Here is a 19147-nt window from a genome sequence, read left to right on the forward strand (position 1 = left end):
TGACTACTTGTGTGCAAGAGATGTGCCCCGGGACTGCCATGAGGAGCCAGAGCCTGCGGGGAAGGGGCTTACAGGAGCACAGGGACGTGCCTGGTCCCACCCTGCCGGGAAACTGCCTCCTGCCCTGCCAGCAAATGCTGAGAGGAGATAATGAGCAGAAATAACGACCACAAAAGAAGCTGGGGAAGGGGCAGGAGCAGATAAACATACAGAAAGTCTCAGGGACCAGTCCTGGGACCAGTCCTGGGACCAGTCTTGTTCAACATCTTTGTGGGTGCCATGGACAGAGGCACTGAGTGCAGCCTCAGCAAGTTTGCTGCCCACACCAAGCTGTGTGGTGCAGCAGCCAGGCTGGAGGGCAGGGATCCAGCCAGAGGGACCTGGGCAGGCTGCAGAGGTGGGCACAAGCCAAGCTCAGGAGGTTCAACAAGACCAAGGGCAAGGTCCTGCAGCTGGGTGGAGGCAATGCCAAACACAAATGCAGGCTGGGCAGTGAGTGGCTGGAGAGCAGCCCTGAGGAGAAGGATCCGGGGGTGCTGCTGGAGGAGAAGCTCAGCAGGAGCCAGCAGTGTGCACTTGCAGCCCAGAAAGCCAAGCAGAGCCTGGGCTGCAGCAGCAGCAGTGTGGCCAGCAGGGCCAGGAAGAGGATTCTCCCCCTCTGCTGTGCTCTGCTGAGACCCCACCTGGAGTCCTGCATCCAGCTCTGGAGCCCCTGGGACAAGAGGGCTGTGGAGATGCTGGAGAGTGTCCAGAGCAGGGCCAGGAGGATGCTCAGAGGGCTGCAGCAGCTCTGCTGTGAGCACAGTCTGAAAGAGTTGGGGCTGTGCAGGCTGGAGCAGAGGAGGCTCCCAGGTGACCTTCTTGAGGCCTTCCAGGATCTGAAGGGGGCTACAAAAAAGCTGGGGAGGGACTTTTGAGGCTGCCAGGGAGTGGCAGGAGTGGGGGGAATGGAGCAAAGCTGGAGGTGGGGAGAGTCAGGCTGGGCTTGAGGAGGAAGTTGTTGAGCAGGAGAGTGGTGAGAGGCTGGAATGGGTTGCCCAGGGAGGTGGTTGAGGCCCCATGGCTGGAGGTGTTTGAGGCCAGGCTGGCTGAGGCTGTGTGCAGCCTGCTCTAGGGTAGGGTGTCCCTGGGCATGGCAGGGGGGTTGGAACTGGCTGCTCCTGTGGTGCCTTCCAACCCTGCCTGATTCTACGATTCCATGACACAGTGCCCTCTTTTATTTCTGGAGTTTCCTGCCAGAGAGCAAAGCTGTTAGGGCTTTCAAAGGGTCTGAACTTTCTGCAGTGGCAGTGCAGGGCAGAGGAGGATGGCAGTGTGCCCTACTTCTCGCTTTCATTGCCGTCTTGGCTTGACAACACGCTGATGCCCCTAGCACATCTCCTTCCCTCTTCCCTTCTATTAGCAAATGCTCTTGGAGTGGTTGAATTATTCATTGCCAACAACTTAGCAGACCACATAAGTGCAGCTCCTCTCTGCCTCTGAGTGCCCCACAAGTGAGGATGCACTTTTGCGTTGATGTATTTGTTACAGGTGCACACTGGAGGCGGTGAGCTTGTGAGCTGCTGTTTGCTTGGACTTGGCCTGTCTCTGGGTGAGAGCTTTCTGAGAAAGAAGGGAGCAGCGAGGCATGGAGTGAAGATGGAGCAGCCTGACCTCATTTATACTGGAAGCCATCCAATAACCTCTGTCTCTTCTGTCTCAGCAGCGCCCTGATCTTTCAGAGCAGCAGCCACCGTGAACATCAAGGCCAGCCAAGCCTTGTCTGCACCAGTGTGTGCACAAATGGGACAAGACAGGGCAATGCACTCATCCCAAGTCAACACTTTGCAGCCTTACAGCACGTCAAACACCACCAATTTCTGCTGCAGGAGGGACTGCAGTCAAAGGAACACTTCCCAGAATGCCTACACTGAGTGTGCAAAGCTTCCCAGCATGTCTGCGCTACCCCAAGTTTAGAGAGGTTGAATCTGTTACAAACTAAACTGGATTTTCTCCAGTGCCACATTTCTCTAGCAGCTCACCCACCTGACAGGGCACTGCTGTTTTATTATTCACAAGAGGAGATGCAGTGCTGGCTGTGCAAAACTTCCCCCTGGCACCTGACCTGGAGGCTCTTTGCAGGCTGGAAGCACAAGCGTTCACCTGCTGCCAAAGGCAACCACTTTGCTTGAGGCAATGAGGCAGCATCAGTTTAGCACAGGGAAAGGCTTCCAGTACATACCACAACATCATCCAGCTATGTAGTCTTCCTGGAAGAGTCATAGAATCATAGAATCAAGCAGGTTGGAAGAGAGCTCCAAGCTCAGCCAGCACAACCTAGCACCCAGCCCTGCCCAACCAACCAGACCATGGCACTAAGTGCCCCAGCCAGGCTTGGCTTCAACACTTCCAGCCACAGCCACTCCACCACCTCCCTGGGCAGCCCATTCCAATGCCAATCACTCTCTCTGCCAACAGCTTCCTCCTGACATCCAGCCTAGACCTCCCCTGCCACAACTTGAGGCTGTGTCCCCTTCTTCTCTTGCTTCTTGCCTGGCAGAAGTGACCATGGAATGATTTGGGTTGGAAAAGATCTTGGAGATCACTGAGTCTAACCCTTCTCTAACTCTACCAAGGCTGAGGCTAAACCATGGCCCTCAAGCACCACAGCTCTGCCTCTTTCAAACACCTCCAGGGATAGGGATTCAACAACCTTCCTTGGCAGCTGTGACAGCCTTTGAGAACCCATTGTTACTAAGGAGCACAGCCCAACCCTCACCTCACTGCAAACTCCTTCCAGAGAGCTGTAGAGAGCAATGAGCTCTGCCCTCAGCCTCCTCTTCTCCACACTAACCCTCTCAGCTCCCTCAGCTGCTCCTTCCCAGCCCTGTTCTCCAGACCCTTCCCGAGCTTTGTTGCCCTTCTCTGGACCTGCTTCAGCCCCTCAGTGTCCTTCTTGGTCAATCCAAAACTGAGCCCAGTATAGACTTGTGCTGAGCAAATCAGAACAGCTAAACTCAGCACCAGTTGGGCATTGGCTGAAGTGGTTCCCACATAAAAAAAAAGAGATTAAAAAGAAAAAGCTTTTACATTTTGGGTTGAAAATATGAACTAAAACCCTTAGTGTGCAGTTTGCTGGGAGATGATTTGGTGCTTCTTTGTCCTTTCTCAAAAGGACTCTAAGTTGCAATTAACATTTTCTGATATGGAAAGCAAAGGGGTGGGGGAATAGAAAACCTCCTGACACATTTGCCAAGGTCAGCTCAGAAGAAGCAGCTGCCTCCAGGCTGCAGCTACAAATATTAACAATCCAAAAGCTGGAAGCCTCCTCTCTAGTTAGTCTGTTCAGTAAAAAAATATGACTGAGCATCTTGGTTCTCTCTTCACCCCAGAACCATCCTGGCTGCCCTCAGAGGGAGATTCTGAGTGTTTGATTCTCTTGAGATTGGAGCAAGTGTCCAAATATGGACTTAGGAGCCAGCATTTGAACCTGGTCAGTGAGAGGTGAACTGCAAGTGCACACTGCAGGCTCATGTTGGCTGGGCTCATGAGGAGCTCCACAGGAGCCAGCAGTGTGCACTTGCAGCCCAGAGAGCAAGCAGAGCCTGGGCTGCAGCTAGAGAAGTGTGGGCAGCAGGGCCAGGGAGGGGATTCTGCCCTTCTGCTCCACTCTGGTGAGACCACACCTGGAGCACTGTGTCCAGTTCTGGAGCCACTGTGACAGGAAGGATCTGGGATACTGGAAGGTGTTCAATCTCATCCCCTTGGCCTTTGCCCACCCATGCAGCCTGGCCAGGTCCCTCTGCAGGGCTCTCCTACCTTCCAACTGCTCCACAGCTGCTCCTAGCTTGGTGTCATCTGCAAACTTACTGATGCTGGACTCAATCCCCTGCTCCAGATCATCAATAAAGATGTTGAACAGGCCTGTGCCCAGCACTGATCCCTGGGGTCACCACTAGTGCCAGCTGCCAGCTGGATGTGGCACCTATGTCCCACCTGCTTCCTGGCTTACAGTGACAGGGAGAACCAGTGGTGCTCAGAGGGTCTCTGCATCTTCCACTCACAAGGCAGAGACATTTAGAGGCAAGAGAAGACTTTGGGCAAGGATGAGTTTAAAATAACCCCCCTCCAAAACCAAACCAGCACAAGTGTGGCTTCTCTGTGTGCTGCTGTTGTCCTGTGGTCATCCTGGAATAGCATCTGTGAGTCAGACGTGAGCACAGAGCTGCAGCTGCCCTCCTGACACCTCCCTCCCAACCTGCTCACAACAGCCACAAGGCTCTGCTGCTCCCTCCCTGCTGTTTCAGCTGTCCTGGCTCTGAGCTTGAGCAGACCTGGGCTGTCCTGGCTATAATGAGCATGATCAAAATGAAGCCCATGGGCCATAAATAATCCAGAGGCGAGGCGCGGGCGCAGCCTGATGCAGTTACAGCTCTAATTTGCACATTTGCTCTTTGACAGCACTCCTTTCATCTTCCCTGCACAGCCCAGCCTCTCCCAGATGTCATTTGCAAGCCAGCAGAGGTGTTTTGCATCAGAGCCAGGGCACCGGGAGGGGACCTGCAGGAGCTCTTCTGACCTACCCACCAAGAGTTGCACATGAAAGACAGGACGGAGCCCTCCCATCTGCTCTGTCCATCAGCAGTCCCTCACACCTCCCCCCAGCCTTCCAGTCAGCTCTGGGGACAGACGGGAGAAGAACTCCAGAGCTTAACAACAGCCCTGAGCTGAGCTTCCTACTCAGGTGCTTACTGCCAGCAGCTATGGCACAGAGCAGCTACCAGGAGCCAATTATTACTAAAGCAGGACCTGTAGCTCTCAGTGTTTAGAACCTGCTCCTCCTGTGCACCCCTTGGTAGCTCCTTGCAAAGCAGACCAGGCTACCAGCTGCTCTCCTTTCCTAGTTCCTCCCCTGAATGTCTCCTTTTCCCTAGGCCAGGGATGTGATTGTGGAGCTCTCCTGTGGCTGGGCAGCAGCAGGCTGCGGTGCAGAGCTGCACTTCCCTCTCTCTGTGCAGCAGGAGAGAGGTATGTGCAGAGAGACGGTTTGGGATCCCTTCTGAATCTGGGCTAGAAACAGATCCAACGTGCTGGGCGGCACCAGAAGTCCTCTGGCACAGCTTGGTGCTGTCTAGTCACCCCAGGAAAAAGATGTGGGTGTTCCCAGTTGCTGCAGCTCTCTGTTATCGAGCCACTGCCTTCCTTGCTGCTATTTGCTATGCTGATGTCACTCTGGCAATCACGAGTAGCCAGCCCCTGCCAGGATGTGCTGTTGGGGCTGTGATAGCCTGGGCACAAACTCTTAAGCTTTTGCCTACAGCTCTCTGCCTGTGCTTGACAAAGTACCACAGAGTACTCTTGAGGAGACCTCGTGGATGAGGTCTGCCAGCTGCAGGCAGCGACAGAGGGAGAGCACCACACGGAGCCTGCTTTTATGAAGATGTCTGTCACCACCCCAGCGTTTCCTGCACTTGGGGATGCTATGGCTGAGAGATTTCACTAACAGCTCTTTCATCAGACTCTAAGAAATCTCCTATGTATCAAGGCTGACCTGAGAAATATCTGCTGGAGACCTGCCTCAGCCTTTGAAACATCTACAACTAACTCAGGAGCAAAGCTGTGTGACCATAACTGCTGACAGTGCTCTGAGAGCCAGCTCGGCAGTGCTGCCCTTGCCCCACTCCTGCCCAGGCAACAGGCTCCACCTGCCACAGCATTCCCACCCGTGGCAGGAAGCCTGTCCTTATGTGCTCCTAAGCAAGGCTGCTCCCCTGGTGGCACTCAGGGCTCTAATCCCCAGGTGAAGCTATTTTCATGTGTTTGCTGGGGTGACACAAGCTTAGAGCAATGTGTAGGAGTTGTTATCCAGGACAACAGGGTCAGCAGAAATGCCAGTGCTGCTTGGTGGCTCCTTTAGAACTGCAGTACAATCACAGAACTGACAGGGTTAGAAGGGACCTCCAGGATCATCCAGATCCAACCCTCCTGCCATGGGCAGGGACACCTCACACTAGATCAGGTTGCCCAGAGCCACATCTAGCCTGGCCTTAAAGACCTCCAGGGATGAGGATTCCCTGGACAACCTGTGCCAGTGTCTCAGCACCCTCATGGGGAAGAACTTCTTCCTAACATCTCATCTAAATCTCCCCTCTCTAGCTTGATCTAATCTAAATCTCTCCTTTCTGGCTTGGATCCCCCCATGTCACCCATTGGATCCACCATGTGACACCCTAAAAAGTCCCTCCTCAGCTTTTCTGTAGCCCATTTCAGATATTGGAAGGCCACCAGAAGGTCTCCTTGGAGCCTTCTCTTCTCCAAAATGAACAGCCTCGAATCTGTCTTCATAGCAGAGCAGCTCCAGCCCTCCAATCATCCTCGTGGCCCTTCTCTGGACACCTACCAGCACCTCCAGATCCTTCCTGTCACAGTGGCTCCAGAACTGGACACAGTGCTCCAGGTGTGGTCTCACCAGAGTGGAGCAGAAGGGCAGAATCCCCTCCCTGGCCCTGCTGCCCACACTCTCTAGCTGCAGCCCAGGCTCTGCTTGCTCTCTGGGCTGCAAGTGCACACTGCTGCCTCATGCTGAGCTTCTCACCCACCAGCACCCCCAAGTCCCTCTCTCCAGGACTGCTTTCAAGCCAGACAGAGTTCTAAGGAACTGCTGCAAAAGGCAGTTCAGATCTCTTGGGTCCAGGTCCTCTATCTGGATGGCCTCTGAGGCACAGCTTACTGGAGAGGGAAGTGTCATCTGTCAGAGCTCCTCTGGCCAGCAAAAGCTTGGAGGGAGCAGTGCTTTATAGCCAGTAATGATCTTTCCTGGTGGCAGAGTTAATGATGAACATTACCCATGGAAAAGAATTTTTAGCAACCGAGGAGAAGGTTGTGCTTTCCTCTGCAGAGAGATGGAAGGATTGTGTGCTCATGGATGGGAAAAGCAAGGCAAAAGGAACCCCTGGAAGTGCCCATTTTTGCAAGGAACCCTAAGCTTGGCAAGAAAATGTGAATTCCAACTTCCTGTGCCATGATGAAGTTTAGCAAGGCTATTGTCTAGAATAATGGCTGTAGCTTCCTTTTTGGGAGCAAATGCCAGCCAGGACTGGGGGAACAAAGACTTAATCATAGAATCATAGAATCAAGCAGGTTGGAAGAGAGCTCCAAGCTCAGACAGCCCAGCCTAGCACCCAGTCCTGCCCAACCAACCAGACCATGGCACTAAGTGCCCCAGCCAGCCTTGGCTTCAACACCTCCAGCCACGGCCACTCCACCACCTCCCTGGGCAGCCCATTCCAATGCCAATCACTCTCACAACAACTTCCTAACAACATCCAGCCTAGACCTGCCCTGGCACAGCTTGAGGCTGTGTCTCCTTCTTCTGTTGCTGCTTGCCTGGCAGCAGAGCCCAACCCCTCCTGGCCACAGCCTCCCTTCAGCAATGAGCTCAGACAGCAATGAGCTCTGCCCTGAGCCTCCTCTGCTGCAGGCTGCACACCCCCAGCTCCCTCAGCCTCTCCTCACAGGGCTCTGCTCCAGGCCCCTCCCCAGCCTTGCTGCCCTTCTCTCAACACCTTCCAGCACCTCAACAGCTCTCTGCAATTCAGGAGCCCAGAACTGGGCACAGCACTCCAGGGGTGGCCTGAGCAGTGCTGAGCACAGGGGCAGAAGAACCTCCCTTGTCCTGCTGCCCACACTGCTCCTGAGCCAGCCCAGGATGCCATTGGCTCTGCTGCCCACCTGGGCACACTGATGGCTCAAGAAAAGGTTCAGGATAATTCAGTCATGGCCTCCCAGCCAAACCTGTTCGTGTTTCCCAACAGAAGCAAGTCATTCTTTGGGTCAATATTTGAATTAGATAGACATTATTCCCTGTTCAGCCAAGAAATGGGCTACGGCCACTGAGGATTGTTATTTGTGTGAAAATGGGTGGAGGTTATTATAGACTCATAGAATCACAGTGATTGGCATTGGAATGGGCTGCCCAGGGAGGTGGTGGAGTGGCTGTGCCTGGAGGTGTTGAAGCCAAGCCTGGCTGGGGCACTTAGTGCCATGGTCTGGTTGGTTGGGCAGGGCTGGGTGCTAGGCTGGGCTGGCTGAGCTTGGAGCTCTCTTCCAACCTGTTTGATTCTATGATTCTATGTTTACTAAGCTATAGAAATGCTTGATAAGTTTTTCCCCTCCCCCCATGTAGCTGTTATTTTTTCAACTCAGCATTCCCAGGAATTGCTGTTTGCTTTTGGAAACAGCTAACAAAGTCAAAGTCACACAATGCAAGAGAACTGGAGGAGAGTTCCACATCATTCTGCTCAGCTGCATTAGCACCCTCAGTAGATTCCTACTCCCTGCTCTCAAAAGGAACAAATCATTACTCTCCACCCAACCAATTGTCCTTTGCATTTCTGTTCTTTGCTACTTCATGTGGAGTGCTGGAGCAGGTCCAGAGGAGGGCAATGAAGCTGGTGAAGGGCCTAGAGAATAGATCTTAAGAGGAGAGACTGAGGGAGCTGGGGATGTCTGAGGAAGAGGAGGCTGAGGGGAGACTTCATTGCTGTCTACAACTACCTGAAGGGACATTGTGGAGAGGCTACAGATAGGCTCTTCTCACAGGTAACTGGAGACAGAACAAGGGGGAATGGCCTCAAGCTGAGGCTGGGGAGGTTCAGATTGGACATCAGGAAAAAGTTTTTCACTGAGAGGGGTCAGGAACTGGAATGAGCTGCCCAGAGAGGTGCTGGAGTCACCCAGCCTGGGTGTGTTTAAGGTTTGGATGTGCTGCTTGCAGATAGAATTTAGGGTGAATTTTGTGGACTAGGGTTCTAGGTTGGACTTGGTGCTCCTGAGTGGCTTAGCCAACCTGGAAGGTTCTGTGGCTCTGTGATCTCAGGGCTTTGTGTTGCTCACTGGCAGTTTTCAGGTAGGAGGGAGGTCATCCAGACAGGGGCTGTGCACACTGTTGGGATTTCACCCTGCCTTTGCAATGGGTGGTTTAACAAGTGTCTCTCTGTGTGTGTGAGTGTTCAATGTTATCACAAGAACTGAATTGTGAAGTGGTGAAGTCATCTGCAAATGCAACAGGCCCAAGAGGCACTGCACAGTTCACGTCCATTAGAGCAAGCTCAGCCCCAAATATGCTCCTGGTATTTGCCAAGAGAATCTGTTCTTTGCCAGCAAGCACAGAGGCAGAAAGCTGGAAGCAAAAGGACATTTTTCATGCTTACCTCCTGGTCCTTTTGTTGCACACTGGGGAAAGGCTGAGATTCACTGGGTTTGTCCAGCCCTGGGAAGAGAAGGCACAGGACAGACCTTATCATCATGGACCAGGACATGCCAGGAGGATGCAGACTCCCTTTGCACAGGGAGTGCCATGGAGCAGACAAGAGGTGCTGGGGACAAGTTACTGCTGGGGACACTCCCATTGGGGTCCAGAAGGAAATGTTTGCCATAAGAACAGTCAGAGCCTGGAACTATCTCCCAGGGGAAGCAGTGGAGTGCCCTGCACTGGGCAGTTGATGGCTCAGCTTGCCAGAGTGCTGGGGCAGCTCCCTGCCACTGCACTGTCACCTGGAGCAGGTGACCCTTGGGGTCCCTTCCCTCCTGGCATTCTGTGAGTGTATCTTTCAGCCAGACAATGCAGAGCCAAACTCTCCACAAGAATTAACAGAAAGGGGATTAAGAGATTTGCCAGGCTTTTGAAAAATAAATAACCACTAAAGTCAAAGGCTCTGCTTCTGCAGTGGTCCAGGGCCATGTGGACAGCAGAAGACCTACACTGGGTGCTGCAGGGCTTGGGTGATCAGTTTCTCTCCCAGAATTCTCCTATCCCTCTTTTCCCCAAGGCAGCATTGCTGCTAGGTCACATCTTCCTTAGAAGTGCAGCTCACTGTGCAGGAAGGGCAAGCAGCAGCCCTGTGTGTGCAGCCAGGCACTTCATCAGAGCATTTTCTGCCTTCAACTGCCTCTAAGGCAAGCAGGTTGAGGGAGGTTCTTGTTCCCCTTTACTCTGTCCTGGTGAGGCCACATCTGGAGTCTTGTACCCAGTTCTGGGCTCTCCTGGTTCAAGGGAGACAGGGGCTTGCTGGAGAGAGTACAGCAAAGGACTACAAAGATGCTGAGGGGCCTGAAACATCTCTGGTGAGGAAAGGCTGAGAGAATTGGGGCTTCTATTCTGGAGAACAGAAGACAGAGAGGGGGGATCTCATCAGTGCTGATTCATGCTTCAAGGGTGGGTGTCAGGAGGATGGATCCAGGCTTCTTGCAGCGGTGCCTGGTGACAGGACAAGGGGTAACAGGCACATAGGTGATCATAAGAATTTCCATCTAAAAATGAGGATGAACTTCTTTAAGGGCAGCAGAGCCCTGGAGCAGGCTGCCCAGAGAGGTGATGGAGTCTCCGTCTCTGGACACATTCCAAACCCAGCTGAATGTGTTCCTTCTCTAGGTGAAGCTGGCTGGGCCAGGGGGTTGGGATGGATGATCTCCAGAGGTCACTTCCAACCCCCAGCATGCTGGGATTCTGTGATTCTCTGCTGCTTCACTGGCAAGTGCAGGCCATTCAGTCATGGGATCCTGATAAACATCAGCAGGTTTGAGAGAGAGCAAATTTGTTCCTGCTCTGCCAAAGCAAACCAGTGCATGCCTCTGTTTGCCTTCCAGCACACAAGTGTGGTTTGCTGGGATTGACCAGCAGCTGCTGAGCAGCATTTGAGTCCCCATGCAGATTCTATTTTTTGATCTAGAATACCCTGGTGACACTCACAGAATCACATAGAACCACAGAGTGTCAGGGGCTGGAAGGGACCTCCAAAGCTCAGCCAGTCCAACCCCCTGCAGAGCAGGGGCACCTAGAGCAGGTCACACAGGAACATAGCCAGGCAGGTCTTGAGTATCTCCAGAGAGGGAGACTCCACAACCCCCCTGGGCAGCCTGTGCCAGGCTTCTGTCACTCTCAAAGGGAAAAAAATCCTCATGTTTCCATGGCACTTCCTATGCCTCAGCTTCCGCCAGTGCCCCTTGTGCTGGCATTGGGCATCACCCAGCAGAGCCTGGCTCCAGCCTCCTGGCACTCACCTGCACATCTTTATAACCATTGATGAGGTCACCTCTCAGTTTCCTCTTTTCCAAGCTCCAAGCCCCAGCTCCCTCAGGCTCTCCTCATAAGAGAGATGTTCCATTCCCTTCAGCATCTCTGTGGCTCTGTGCTGGACTCTCTCAAGCAGTTCTGTGTCCCTCTTGAACTGGAGGGCCCCTGAACCGGACACAGTACTCCAGATGTGGTCTCATCAGGGCAGAGCAGAGGGGCAGGAAAATCTCTCTTGACCTACTAACCACAGCCTTTCTAATCCACCCCAGAGTGGCAGTAGCCCTCCTGGCCACCAGAGCACATTGCTGGCTCATGCTCACCCTCCCATCAACTACAACCCTCAGATCCTTTTCCCCTTCTCTGCCTTCCAACAGCTCAGTCCCCAACCTATCCTGCTCGCTGGGGTTGTTGTCTCCCAGGTGCCAGACTCTCCCCTTGCCCTTGTTGAATTTCATTCAGTTTCTCCCTTCCCACCCCTCTCAGCCTGAATGGCAGCACAGCCTCCTGGTGTGGCAGCCACTCCACCGAGCTTGGTGTCACCAGCAAACTTGCTGGCAGTGCACTTTGTGCCCTCATCCAGGTCACTGGGCTGGCTTTGAATGCCTGGCTGATTTTAGCTAAGAAATCTCCCATCTATTAGAAGCAGAGCATTTCTTTCTCATGACTACCCCTCCACAAGTGTTGCCCAGTACCTACATCACAAAATTGACTGTGTAGCAAAGTCTTTAAGATCTAACAGACTACATAAAACTGCCTTTGTATCTCCATCTTATCTTGTACAGCTAACCCAGCGTGAAAATTGCAGCTCTCTGTACTGCATGGCTCACAAAGCCTTCTTCTGCACTCCCCTCTCAGGCCCTTCTCCTGCCAGCACAAACTGCTTGCATGGAATTACAGAATGAGTTAGGTTGGAAGGGACCTCAAAGCTCAGCCAGTTCCAAGCCCCTGCCATAGGCAGGGACACCTCCCACTAGATCACTCAAGGCCTCATCTAGCCTGGCCTTGAACACCTCCAGGGAGGTGGTGGAGCACAGAAGCACCCAATGTGATCTTTGATCACATTCAGTGCTCCATCACCTCCCTGGGCAACCTGTGCCAGTGTCTCATCACCCTCACCCTGTGCCTGTGTCTCACCACCCTCAACCTGTGCCAGCGTCTCACCACCCTCACTGCAAAGAACCTTTTCCTAACATCTAGTTTGAATCTCCTCTCTGCCAGCTCAAACCCATTCCTCCTCATCCTCTCATTACAAGATCTTGTCAATAGTCCCTCCACAGCCCCTTCCGTAGCCCCATGCAGATCCTGGAAGGCCACTCCAAGGTCTCCTCAAAGCCTTCTTTTCTCCAGGCTGCAGAGCCCCAACTCCCATAGCCTGTCCTCAGAGCAGAGCTGCTGCAGCCCTCTCAGCATCTTGGTGGCCTCCTCTGGACTGGCTCCAACACTTCCATGTCCTGCTTGTGCTGGGGGCTCCAGAACTGCCCCCAGGACTGCAGGTGGGGCCTGAGGAGAGCAGAGCCAAGGGGCAGAATCCCCTCCCTTGCCCTGCTGCCCTCACTGCTCTTGCTGCAGCCCAGCACAGGGTTGCTGTCTGGGCTGCACTCACACTGCAGGCTTCTCTTGAGCTTTTTGTTACCCCAGACCCCCAGAACTGCTCTCAGCCATTCCCCACCCAGCCTGGAGTTGTGCTTGGGGTTGCCCTGACCCAGATGCAGACTGTCAAGACTGCAGTGAGAGTAAGAGGGGATGTCCTGGAAGTGAGCATCTAAGAGCTCCTGTTGCCTTGCACCAGCCCAAGTCAGACTTGAATCTCACACTCCCAGCATAATACCCAGACAAAGACATCTTCTGCTTTGTTGTGTAATAAGATGTACTGTAGGGACTAATTAGGCATGGTTTGGGCACTAATTGCTTTGCAGCCCTGTTTGCCTTCAGAGACCTTGCTATGGCAGTTGCATGAGTTTGTTTGTTTCATCTAATCAATGGAAGGAAGCTGGGTAGCAGCCAGGTCTGCCAGGAGTGGCTTCGGTCCCTGCAGCACCCGGGCCAGAAAGCAGCACTCAAACTTCAGGGCTTTGAGTTGCCTCCACCCTGGCACAAAGCACCTCTCCTGCTGCAGATGGCATTTGCCACACATCTAGGGCATGGGAACCACCTGGCAGAGCTAGGCCCTGACAACTAAGTGCTCAGGTGGTGCTCAGAATCCCCTTTGGAGCCCCACAGTCTGCAGTTAGGCTTCAGAGAGGGTAAGGTGGCAGCAATGCTAAGGAAACTGCACGAGTGGAGGTGAACAGTAGAAAATGGGGTTTTTTTGGTTCAAAGCCAACAAGTCTTCCCCTAAAGGGAAGGACTGGAAAGGTTGAAGTGTCAAATTCCTGTGGGAGAGAAGCTCTGCCTCTCCCAGCTCTGCTCCAACTGCAACACAGCCTCTCAACACCTGAAGGGCTCTGAGCTCCAAGCACAGGCAGATCCTCATGTTTGAGGTTTCAAGAGGCAGAGCCTTTGGGACTTGCTGCTCTGCCTCGTGATCAGCACAGAATAAAGCAGGCTCAGTGCAGCTCTCCAGACAGCATCTTCTTTCTCAAGTCCATGTCCTGAACAAGCGTATTAAGGTTGACTTCACATCAAACAGAGGCAGCTAATCACTTGGGATTAGACACTGTACTCCCTTCCCCCATGACACTTGCTTCTGGGAAAGACCCAATAAACACCATTGCTTTAATTCCAGACCATTAGCTCCTCCAGGGAGGCAGCTCCACCTGTGCACAGCCTCCAGAAGATTTTGGCTATGCCAGATGCATCTCTATGTAATGGCTTAGGTGCTGCATTCACTGCTCTACTGAAGCAAACTACAGAAGGTTTTTTAGCTGACATATTAGAACCATAGAGTCATAGAATCAAACAGGTTGGAAGAGAGCTCCAGGCTCAGCCAGCCCAACCTAGCACCCAGCCCTGCCCAACCAACCAGACCATGGCACTAAGTGCCCCAGCCAGCCTTGGCTTCAACACCTCCAGGCACAGCCACTCCACCACCTCCCTGGGCAGCCCATTCCAATGCCAATCACTCTCTCTGACAACAACTTCCTAACAACATCCAGCATAGACCTGTCCTGGCACAGCTTCAGGCTGTGTCCCCTTCTTCTGCTGCTGCTTGCCTGGCAGCAGAGCCCAACCCCACCTGGCTACAGCCTCCCTTCAGGAATGAGCTGCAGACAGCAATAAGCTCTGCCCTGAGCCTCCTCTTCTGCAGGCTGCACACCCCCTGAGAGAATGCTCAGAGCAGACTTTAGCATCATGGATCAGGACACACAGGATGGCTGCCAGGAGGATGCAGACTCCCTTTGCACAATGAATGCCATGGAACAGACAACAGGTGCTGGGGACAAGTTACTGCTGGGAACATTCCCATTGGGGTCCAGAAGGAAATGTTTGCCATGAGAACAGTCAGAGCCTGGAATCATCTCCCTAGGGAAGCAGTGGAGTGCCCTGCACTGGGTCATTGAAGGCTCAGCTTGCCAGGGTGCTGGGGCAACTCGTTGCAATTGCACTGTCACCTAGAAAGTTTGGAGCAGATGATTCTCGGGGTCCCTTCCAAGTAGCATTCTATGCAGAGCTGGTTTCTAACACAGACCACAGCAGGACAGCTCAGGGAAGAGGAAAAACTCTGCCCTGGCCCTGCCTGGCTGCCTGAAGAAGTCCAGCCCACTCCACCAGCAAACATTTTGAGTGGATTTTTTTCCTAGCTAGCCCTAGTACGAGCACATCTGAGCAGAGAACCACCTTGCAATCTGCAACCCAGCTAAAAATGCTCTCCTTGAGGCACATGTTGAGGTGCTGGAATGTGTCCAGAGAAGGGCAACAAAGCTGGTGAAGGGCCTGGAACACAAATCCTATGAGGAGAGGTTGAGGGAGCTGGGCCTGTTTAGCCTGGAGAAGAGGAGGCTCAGGGGTGAACTTATTACTGTCTACAAGTACCTGAAGGGACATTGTAGCCAGGTGGGGGGTGGCCTCTTCTCCCAGGTAACCAGCAATAGAACAAGGGGACACAGTCTCAAGTTGTGCCAGGGTAGGTATAGGCTGGATATTAGGAGGAAGTTCTTCACAGAGAGAGTGATTGGCATTGGAATGGGCTGCCCAGGGAGGTGGTGGAGGCACCGTCCCTGGAGGTGCTCAAGCAAAGGCTGGATGAGGCACTTAGTGCCATGGTCTAGTTGACTGGATAGGGCTGGGTGCTAGGTTGGACTGGATGATCTTGGAGGTCTCTTCCAACCTGGTTGATTCTATGATTCAATGATTCTCTGTGATCTGCACCATCTAGCCTCCGTGTGAGCAAAGATGTAGCTGGGGGCTCAGATTAGGAGTTAAAGCCTTGCACTAAAGCTGGGTGGAAGGGGCTGCACTCTCACTTGCTGTTTGTGGCCAGGCTCTGTCATCACCCTGCTGGAGAAGCGCTGCAGTTCCTGCCTGTGTTAATGAGCACTGCTGGGGATGATAGAAATACAGCACCACAACATCTCGTATGCACTGCACAGCAGTCCCTTTCCCCTTCCAGAAGTGCTCTGGTGTTCATTTACATCCAAGATTCGTGACCAGGCACATTTAGCAGCAGGAATCAAAGTGCTTCTAAATGCAGATTCAGACCCACTGCACCCAGTCAGGCTCTGCATGCTCACCAGTGAACGGCACCTCCAGAAGCAGGACAGGTGTGTCCATACCTGGGCTCTTGGTGTGTTTCTGGAACGCTGTAGGAACATAAGCAAACAGACACACATTTTTAACCCCCACTGGTGTAGCTGAGCAGGGATAACAGCCACCAGCTGCAGCAAGCAGGGTGCTGGGCATCCAAATTCCCAGGCAGTGCTGGGGATTCCCCTGCCCAGGGATGCTCCGGGAACAAAGGGGATTCTGCTGCTTGCTAGCACTTGGATACGCCCTCCAGTGTTTCACGGCTGTGGGGGGATGCAAAATGCCTCTGTCTCTCCAGCTTCCTTCCTACTGCCAGGCTTTCCTGTCCCTGGAGGAGGTGATGAGGGAGTGCAGATATGCTACAGAGGAGAGCTTTGTGCCAGCACATGGAAGGTTCCCTCCTTGAGCAAAAGAGGGCTCTGCAGTTCCCACAGGGTCTTTCAGCCTCTCCAACCTTCGCCTTCAGCCTCTCCACCTTCCCTTTCAGATTTTCTGCTTTCCCCAACCCTTCTCTGCTGTTTGTTGCTGAGGTCCAAGCAGGGCCCTTTCCTGCTGGTCCTTTCCCTTTTCATCACTAACAGCAAGGGAAGCAAATGAACAGTTTTTTACCTTTTTGTGGAGCTGGTGAAGTCCTGGGAGGCAGGACATTTCTTTTTCCTCCAGGAACTGAGATCCTTAAGGAATCTCCTTCCCTTGCATCAATCCTGTGTTGAAGTGGAATCAGTAAATCTTTTTGCAGATGGTGTAAGCTTCTCAGAAACTGAAAAAAAAAGAGCAAGTTCTGGACAATTTGCAGGGTTATGCAAAAAAAAACCAAACCAAAACTTCAAACAAACAAAGAACAAAACCAAACAACAACAACAAACCACAAACAAAAAAACCCCAAACCAACAAACAAAACAAACGAACAGAACCAAACATACACAAAAAAAACCCCAAAGGCAGGGGGAAAAAGTTATCTAGTTCTAGTTTCTGGCTGTTTGAACTTTGTTTTCTTTTTGTTGGACACAAGCAGCTTCCATGACCAACAACAAGCAAAAATATGCCCAAGTGCCCAGCAGCCAGCACTGGTGGCTGCAGCCCAGAGCCAGCTGTGTGCTGGCTGCAGCCAAAGCAGGGAGAGCAGCAGCACAGATCTCACCTGCAGCACTGCCTCCAGCGCTGGGGAAGACAGCACAAGAAGGACCTGGAGCTGATGGAGAGGATCCAGAAGAGGCCAAGAAGATGATCAGAGGGTTGAGACCCTCCCCTATGGGGACAGGCTGACACAGTTGGGACTGTTCAGCCTGGAGAAGGCTGCAAGGACACCTCAGAGCACCACTGCAGTGCCTGAAGGGGCTCCAGCAGAGCTGGGGAGGGACTTCTGACAAGGGCTGCGAATGACAGGAAGAGGGACAATGAATTTGAGCTGGGAAAAGGGAGCTTGAGAGTTGAGATGAGGAAGAAATTCTTTAGAGTGAGGTTGGTGAGACATTGGCACAGGTTTTCCAGAGAGGCTGTGGATGCCCTCTCCCTGGAGGTGTTCAAGGCTGGGTTGGATGAGACCTTCAGGGACCTGTTTGAGTGGGGGATGTCTCTGCCTGTGGCAAAGGGGTTGGAACTGGATGATTTTTAAGCTCCCTTCCAACCCAAACCATTCCCTGATTCTTTGGTTCTATGGAAGATTTTGACCTCAGTCTTTCCTAAAGGGAGAATGCCCTCAGCCATGCCACGTGTCCTGCATCCAAGGCTCACTGCATGCCAGGCTGTATTTTCTTCCCTATCTGGAGTCTACGTGGGCTAAGAAACCCACAGGCTCCTATGTACCTGTGTTTATTACAGAAGACCCAGACCTTTGAGAGTGTTTCAGCTCAGTCCTTCCTCAGTTGAGATCCTTCAGAAGTCACATTTCAGCAGTGTTGTGACCACAAAACCTTCAGGACAGAAACTGGGAGTCAAGCAGCCGGAGCTGTGGGTCTGTTGCTGATACCTAGCAGGCAGCTTGCAGGCACCGAATCTGAAGCTGGATTCCTCTCTTCACCCAGGCATTTTCTGCATACCAAAACAAGTCTGGTCAACAAAGAGGCCTTGGATGGGTGGACAGTGACATCCTTTGAGCAAAGACACAGATGAGCCATTGTGCAGGGGGGAAATCCACATGGAGGAAGCGTGCTCTCTGCAGACCCAGAGGAGGTGTGAAACCTGTGAGCTCTTGCAGACACCTTTTTGGCAAAGCTGAGAGTGTGGAGCAGAAGTGGCTGCTATGGAATGTGGCTGCTTTGATTGGTATGGAATGTGGCTGCTTTGACTGGTAGCTTTATGTGGGTGTGCTCCCCAGCAGAGCTGTGCCCAGTGGTACACAGTCATACAATAGTCTGGGTTGGAAGGGACCTCCAAAGCTCATCCAGCCCAACCTCCTCTACAGTCAGCAGGGACATCCTCTACTAGATCAGGTTGTCCAGAGCCTTGTTGAGCCTCACCTTGAATATCTCCAGGGATGGGGCCTCAACCACTTCCCTGGGCAACATGTTCAAGTATTCATAGAATCATAGAATCACAGAATCAGGCAGGGTTGGAAGGGACCACAAGGAGCAGCCAGTTCCAACCCCCCTGCCATGCCCAGGGACACCCTACCCTAGAGCAGGCTGCACACAGCCTCAGCCAGCCTGGCCTTAAACATCTCCAGCCATGGGGCCTCAACCACCTCCCTGGGCAACCCATTCCAGCCTCTCACCACCCACGAGATGAAGAACTTCCTCCTCACATCCAGGCTGAACCTGCCCACCTTCCACAACCTTCATGGTGCAGAATTTGTTCCTAACATCCAGTGTAGATCTGCTCTGCTCTACTTTGAAGCCATTGCCCTCATCCTGTCCCTGAAGGCATTTACAAACAGTCCCTCTGCAGCCTTCTTGTAGCTCACTTCAGGTACTGGAAGACTGTTAATAGCTCTCCCTGGAGCCTTCTCTTCTCCAGGCTGAACATCCCCAGCTCCCTCAGCCTGTCCTCATAGCAGAGCTGCTCCAACCCCCTGAAACTTTGTGTGGCCTCCTCTGGACCTGCTCCATCAGGTCCATGTCCTTCCTGTGTTGAGGGCTCCAGAGCTGAATGCAATACTCCAGGTGAGGTGTCCTCAGAGCAGAATAAAGGGATAGGATCCCCTCTCTCCATCTCTGGCCACACTGCTTTTGGTGCAGCCCAGGTTGCCACTGACCTTCTGTGCTGCAAGCTCACGCTGTCCAGCTTCTCATCCATCACCACTCCCAAGTCCTTTTCTGCAGAGCTTCTTTCTATCACCTCATCCTCCAGCCTGAATTGATACTGAGGATTGTTCTGACCCAGGTGCAGGACCCTACACTTGCTCCTATAGACCCTCATGAGGTTCACCTGGGTACACTTCTCCAGCCTGCCTGGGTTCCTTGCTCTTAGGGC

The 19147-nt window shown here is 52.9% G+C and overlaps 1 long non-coding RNA gene across 1 annotated transcript; it reads right to left on the bottom strand.

The window, feature by feature from the left end:
- Positions 1-2174: 2174 nt before the first annotated feature.
- Positions 2175-19024, bottom strand: LOC135183667 (uncharacterized). The gene is made up of 5 exons (XR_010305644.1): positions 18930-19024; positions 16346-16496; positions 15724-15792; positions 9192-9250; positions 2175-2249 (listed from the first exon to the last, which is right to left on the bottom strand). It is a non-coding gene; the product is annotated as an uncharacterized LOC135183667 (long non-coding RNA).
- Positions 19025-19147: the final 123 nt, after the last annotated feature.

This window comes from Pogoniulus pusillus, chromosome 19 (genome assembly GCF_015220805.1).
Source record: "Pogoniulus pusillus isolate bPogPus1 chromosome 19, bPogPus1.pri, whole genome shotgun sequence".
Lineage (NCBI taxonomy): Eukaryota > Metazoa > Chordata > Aves > Piciformes > Lybiidae > Pogoniulus > Pogoniulus pusillus.